Genomic DNA, 6,000 nt, shown 5'->3' on the forward strand with positions numbered 1-6,000 from the left:
GGAGAGCGTTTGCACCGTGTTTCTGCTGAGAGCGCTTACGTGAGATTTTCGCTACGGAGAACAGTGCGGCAATGATTGTAGAAAAGTATTTCTACTTTATACAGGCTGTGTATTTATCATATCATTCCTGCTTTCACTATATGTTACTGTTATTTTAGGTTTCATGTGTTATTTGGCATGATTTGGTAGGTTATTTTTGGGTCTGGGAATTCTCACAAATTTTTCCCATATAAGTAAACGGTAATTCCTTCTTCACTTTATGACATTCCAGCTTACGAACCATTTCATAGGAACGCTCTACCTTCGGATGGCGGGGGAAACCTGTACTTCAATTATATCCCACTTAGCTCAATGACTGCACTTAGCTTTTATAATAGCTAATCTCCAAATGTCCTCTATTGACCTCACCAAGGCATTTGTCTTGGTCTGCAGAGACAGGCTCTTACTTCAAGGTAGGCTGACCTCTAAGACTGCAGACCTCGAATCCTTCCAGAACATCATGAAGAGGATTGTGCAGTACAATTCCGGCTCTTCAGCGGCACAGTAGCATAGCGTTCAGCGCGATGCGATGATAGCTCAGGGCTTTGGAGTTTGGCGTTAATTCCCGGCATCCTCTGTAAAAGTCTGTAAGTTGTCCACATGGAATGCCAATGGGTTTTCTCCGGGTGCTCCAGTTTCCTCCCGCAGTTCAAAAATGGTTAATTGGTCATTGTAAACTGTCCCGTGATTCCGTTGGGGTTATATCGAGGGTTGTAGGGGGTTGCTGGACAGCATAGCTCAGAGGACTGGAAGGACCTATTCCACACTCTATGCCTAAATAAATAAGTGGCAGCAACAAGCAAGGCTGTGTCCTTGCCCCATCACTCTTTGGAACCTATGCCCACCTGAGGCACGCATCTTGCTTTGTAACAGAGGGGATCTGTCTCCACACTTGATCAGATGGTAGGTTTTTTAACCTCACCCAGCTAAGAGTCAGAACCAAAGTGTGTAAAACTATGATCAGACACCTGCTGTTTGCTGATTACATCAGCAGTCACAACCCACAATCTGCAGAACCTCCAGAACTTGATGGATCACTTCTCCCTGGCCTGCACGGAATTTGGTCTGATCCGCCTGAAAAAGATAAATGTCTTGGGACAAGATGAGGAGGCATCATCAGTCAACACCGTTGATAACTATGAAATGGATGTTCATCAATTCACTTGCAGTACCTGGGATCCATCATCAGTGACAACCTCTTCTTGGAAACAGAAATTGACAAGCGCATTGAGAAGGCAGCAACAACTCTTGGGAGCACTCCAAAATCTCAGTCAAAACAAAGATGACAGTGCACAATGCTTGTCACCAGCACACTGGCATACAGCAGTGAGAACTGGACAATCTGCGTTAAACAGAAGAGAAGGCTCAACACCTTCCATTTAAGGTGCTTTTGTTACATCTTGGGCATCTTCTGGAGAGACAGAGTGCTCAATGCCGAGGTTTTCTCTCATGCTCAAGTAGCATGGGCTGTGCTGGCTGGGCCACATTTGCTGCAGGCAGGACGCCCTCATCCCAAAAGACACCCTCCACGGTGGGCTGGTTTCAGGTAAGAAAACCACCGGCAGCTCATGAATGTACTACAAGATGTCTGCAGGTGGGATGTGAAGGCTCTGAACATCAATGTGGAGTCCTGGGAGGAAGTTTCGGCTGACAGCACTAGGCGGAGAAGCACACTGAAGCAGGACCTTGCGTCGGGTGAAGAAAAGTTTCTAAAAGCGGCAGAAGACAAACGGGTCCATAGAAAGGAACACTGCAGCTCCAACAGAGCTGAGACCACTTATATTGTAGATGTGACCTTTGTAACAGAGACTGTCACACTCTCATTGGTCTCACCAGCTCCAGAAGGCGCGGCATCAACTACCTAGACAGCGAGGACGCAATATCCATAGTTGCCCTTGGCCTAAGGAGGGAACCTAGGAGGCAGCCCAAATTGCCATGTACTGCCAAACGTCTTCTCAACTGCTCACAACAAATTAGGTTTATTCCCTGAAATGGCTGAGTAGTCTAGTCAATTAGTGTTTTTGTTTTTGGTGGTGTGGATGTCACTAGTAAGGCCAGCATATATTGGTTGTCTTTAATTGCCCTTGAACCGCCATTTCGAACCAAAGCAGTCCACAGAGTCATACAGGATGTGGAAAGAATAAAATGTGACCTGTGTACGTCCTGATTGAGGGTCTCAGCCCAAAGGTGTTGGATATTTATTCCCCCCGCCCCCAATAGTTGCTTCCTGACTTGTTGATTTTCCCCAGCATTTTGTGTGTTCTTCTGTGTCCGCTGGTTTCCTCTCACATGATGCCGCTAGGTACATTAACTGTAAATTACCACCAATGTTTAGGAGAGGGGTGGAATTTGGAGGTTGGCAATATGGGGAGAATAACCCGAGTTTAGTGTGAATGGATGGTTGGAATGAGCTTGGTGGGTAAAAGATCCTGTTTCTGTGCTGCATTGCTCTATATTTCTATAACTTGCTATCAATAGTGAGCTTTTCTTTCTCTCAGTGCATCACAACTTTTTGGAACTTCCTCAGTGGGCAGTGGGAACCATATCTTGGAGTATTTTTGTGACATGTGAGACCATTAGAAGTAGATTCAGGAGTAAGTCACTCAGCTTTTCAAGCCTGTGAGAACAATTTAATTGGATTATGACTGATCTGGCATTCCTTAAATCCACTTGCCAGTTTCCTCCCACCCCCTCATAATCCTTCATTATTTTTCTGGTTAGAAATATCTCCTAGACTGAGATATACCCAGGGTAAGATACTGAGGGGAAAGAGTCCTCTCAGTGATCACCCTGTTTTATACCTTAAGAAGTTGAATGTTTCAATTGGATTGCCTCCCATTCTTCTAAACTCCAGCAAGTGGAATCCCAAATCAAAAAAGAAACTGGTAGAAACACTCAGGCAGCATCTATGGAAAGAGAAAAGAGTTAATATTTTGAGTCAAAGTGTAGAATTTCAGCTTAATCCTACTTTATTGAATTATTCCTCCATGCCTGGGTTCAACCAATGAACCAAGACTCTGCGACCCCTCCGATGAAAGCGCATCTTTCCTTAACGGAAATACAAATTGCTCTCAGTACTTTGGATGTGGTGTCATAGTCACAGTAAGATTTTTCTACTACTACCCTCTTGAAGTAAGGTTTAATATTCCAGTGGTCTATCCTATTACCTGCTGAAGTTCTGTGAATCTTTGTTTTTTATACATTAGGACCCATCAGCTCATTTTTGCTACAGTTGTCTGCAGATTCTCTTCAATTTAATGATCAGTTTAATTGTTTTTCCTTGCAATATGAAAAAACTTTGTATATTTCCACATTGTACTCAGTCTGCGAACATTTTGTCCACTTGTATAATACATCAATAACTCTTACAGAAACTCTGTTTATCCTCCATATACTCGGTTGTGGACAACAGATGGAATGGAGACTGGCTAACCCCTATTGACATCGATGGATTTGAGGTTAAGAGGGTGAACAGCCTTAAGTTCCTCGGCATACACATCACCCAGGACCTCATGTGGTCTGTTCAACAGTGTCTCCTTCACCTCAGATGGCTGAAGAAGTTTGGCATGAGACCCCAAATCCTAAGGACTCTCTAGAGGGGCACAAATGAATGCATCCTGACAGACTACATCACTGGCTGGTATGGGAACTGTACTTCCCTTAAACGCAGGACTCTGCAGAGAGTGATGCGGACAGCCCAGCGCATCTGCAGATGTGAACTTCCCGCTAAATAGGACACTTACAAGGACAGGTGTGTAAAAAGGGCCTGAAGGATCACTGAGGACCGGGTCATCCCAACCACAAACTGTTCCAGCTGCTACCATCCAGGAAACAGTACTGCAGCATAAAAGCCAGGACCAACAAGCTCTGGGACAGCTTCTTCCACCACGCCATCAGACTGATTAATTCATGCACAGAAATTATATTTCTGTGCTATATTGATTGTTGTACATACTGTTTATTTCAAATTACTATAAATTGCATATTGTGCACTAAAACAGAGATGTAATGCAAAGATTTTTACTCCTCATGTATGTGAAGGATGTCAGAAACAAAGTGAATTTAATTCAGTTTAATTCCAAGCCTATTTTTAAGTCATGCTCATTCTTGGGAAGTGATAGTAAGGAATATTGAGCTGAAGTACAATCAGAAACGCCTTAATCTTATTAAATAGCAGTACAGTCTCCAGAGATAAATGACCACTGCTTCTAGTTTGTATGTTGGGAGAGTTCACTTCAACATAACTGCAATTTCTTCTTGCTTCTCTGCCTATAAAATATTTTATAAAACAATACTTGAAGATATAATCCTTATCTTTTTCATTGAAGTCTAAACTATTTATACATATATGTTACATAAACTTTCTATTTCGGTTTCTTCAGTTTATGGCAAGAAAGTAATGCAAAACATAGCTATGAATAGCAATGAAAATAAAATACTGCTATTATATTACGAACATCAATCTCACTGAAATAAAAAGAAATCTTTGAAATATGCAATGAAAAAGGACTTCTGTAAAACAGAAGATTGTTCTATAGATCCTTGTGCAGCTCTAAAGCTTTCAATTATTTTGTGTTCTGAAGTGGCACATAATCAATAACATCTAAAAATAAGTTATACGTTCAATGAAGATAGAAATGAATACCTCTGAGGCAGGCTAGTGAACAGTCTGAATGTGTTTCTTAAAGCTTGGCTTTCTAATGCAGCAATGATCAAACATAAACTTCTATAAGTATAACCAATTGGCATTTCTTGATGTTCAAGTACCCACTTTTCTCTTCATTTTTAAAGCTGCTTGTGAAATTGCCTTGACTTCTAACCTGATCTCCGGAAAGGGTGTTTCTCATTGATTATAAAAAGATTATAAAAAATCTCAGATGAAGGCCAGTTTGGCTATCTGTGACAAGCATACTGGTTATTTAGTCTGTAAGTGGTCTCAGCATTTGCTTTACAAATACTTGGTAAGAAAATGCTGCTTGTCATTTAGTTATATAGTTAAATGGGGAATTGCGGTGAATGGCATTTATGACAATTAGTTTTTAAAAAATTGAAAGCCTCCATAAAGTGAGGTAATTCAGGGAAAACCTTTCCAGTTTAATGTATTTTCATTCCTTTGCCCACCACCACACAACAGAGAAGGCAAAAATTCCAGCAGTGACCAATTCCTACTCCTCCTCCCTACTCCCAATCTCCCCAAGCATACATTTTACTTTAAAGTCTAACCTTGTACTAAGAGACATTTTAATAGGCATGCTCTGACACAAACTAAAACCCTTGCACCAGGTTCACGGCTTTAAATTCAAATATTTAGAATTCAGTCCCTGAAGTGTTTCTGTCAGGACAGCCCAGTACCATTGCAAAGGCAGGGCACCTTTATGCCCCTGTGAGGAGCAAAGGTAAATAGATCATCATTATTTTATTAAAACAAGTCAAAAATAACAGAAATGCATTTTGTTTACTTCCCTAGGAAACCTAGCACTTCATGTTTCACACTAGCTTAACTCCTTGCCTCTAGCCTGACGGAGAAGTTGGGAAATAGAATTGCACATTAAAAAAAAACTTGTGTTTTGCCATTGTTTCTGCTCTTCCATTTCTCTTCCTACCTTAGATTATGGGTAGAGTGTGAGGATTTCTCACACTTCTGATTTCCTGATAACAGGGTAAGAATGTGAAAAGAAAGATATAGCGCTTTCCCGGCGTATATGATGAATAAACAAGTTTATAACCAACATTTTGATGACAAGCTCTGCCATCTACTTCAGGGATGGTGCCTGGGTATGTCTAGTCCGATGGTATTTGTACCCCATCGTCTGTCCATCCTGATTGGCTAGTCCTCATCCAAGCAGGTTTCCACTCTGCCACCTTGTTTATAATCGAATTCCAGTTCTGACAGTGAGACCTTCATCTTTGTTAAAATGCTTTTCCTCTAGTTTTATTTCAATGGCTTCCTTTACCAGGCAG

Source organism: Mobula hypostoma, chromosome 3 (genome assembly GCF_963921235.1).
Source record: "Mobula hypostoma chromosome 3, sMobHyp1.1, whole genome shotgun sequence".
Taxonomy (NCBI): Eukaryota; Metazoa; Chordata; class Chondrichthyes; order Myliobatiformes; family Myliobatidae; genus Mobula; species Mobula hypostoma.